This window comes from Arachis ipaensis, chromosome B10, assembly GCF_000816755.2.
Source record: "Arachis ipaensis cultivar K30076 chromosome B10, Araip1.1, whole genome shotgun sequence".
Lineage (NCBI taxonomy): Eukaryota > Viridiplantae > Streptophyta > Magnoliopsida > Fabales > Fabaceae > Arachis > Arachis ipaensis.
The window spans coordinates 133,592,785-133,593,909 of NC_029794.2; the positions used below are offsets into that span (position 1 = coordinate 133,592,785).

General features: G+C 26.8%; 1 protein-coding gene across 1 annotated transcript in view; it reads right to left on the minus strand.

Annotated features, from left to right (window-relative positions):
* The window catches only part of LOC107623055 (NAC domain-containing protein 100), a 6,579-nt gene that overhangs the window by 3,443 nt on the left and 2,011 nt on the right, over positions 1–1,125 (minus strand). The window lies entirely within an intron of this gene.

Consider the following 1,125-nt stretch of genomic DNA (forward strand, 5'->3'; position numbering starts at 1 on the left):
GAGAGGTATAATATAAAATATAGATTATAAAAAAAAATAGTATAAAATATTTTATAAAATTATTTAATCAAATTTTAATTTAATTTTTTTCATTATTCAAGTCATAGATATCAAAGAAATCTCGTTATTTTTATCAAGTATGACAATACGTAATTAGATATAAGCATCATTTTATATGCTTACATGAAATATTATTATAAGCATTAAATATATGGTGGAAACTCAAGTGCAGTCGACTTCAGATAAAGTTGATACTTGAGAGTCGTTAGATGATTTGACTAAATTTTCATCTAATAGCTCTCAGATATCAACTTCACATGAAATCGACTTTACCTGAGTTTTCATCTAAATATATATTATAATGCTAAAATCAATCACTGATAATATATATCTAATTGTTCTGTAATTCTTTTTTCTTATGATATTTTTTAATCCAACAGAATAAGAATTATTTTGTCGTAGATTTGAGTTCTATTTAAAAATTTATCGTTGTTGCATGCACAATACGAAAATTAAATTTTTGATATTTTTTAAAGTGGACTAATAAATTTAACCACTAAATTAACTCAAATTGGTTAATTGTTTCATAACTTTTAAGATAGATACTTTGGAGGGTAAGATAATGTTCTAAATGATCTGAATATGTGTATAATTAAATTAAATTACAGCGTAAATTGATGCAATTGTTAGGCTTTTAAGCATCTAAGCACATACAAGTAATAATAGAGAAGTGCAAGCAAAATAAATTAATGATGAAATTAGAGCATAGTATGCTTGTAGTGTACTTGAAACTTTGATCTATTAACTGCAGGCATGCCTTGGTGTGAGGCACTAAGCTAGCTGGCCAGAACTTTTAAATTGTAAAGTTGAAATAAGAAATGCACAATTTCTTTGGAATTAATGCTCTCCCTTCTGTTGGTGGGATGTCACATAGGCATATTCCACACACCATCAAAATTGTTGAGATGCAATAACAATAGCAGCATTCAAAGTATATGACTCCTAAATTTAGGTTAAAATCATTTGGAGTGCCAACAATTATTGTTTTATATCCATGCATGTCCATCATCAAAAGGTCATTCATGTCTACTATTTAGTTTTTGATATACATACAAAAGTACATAG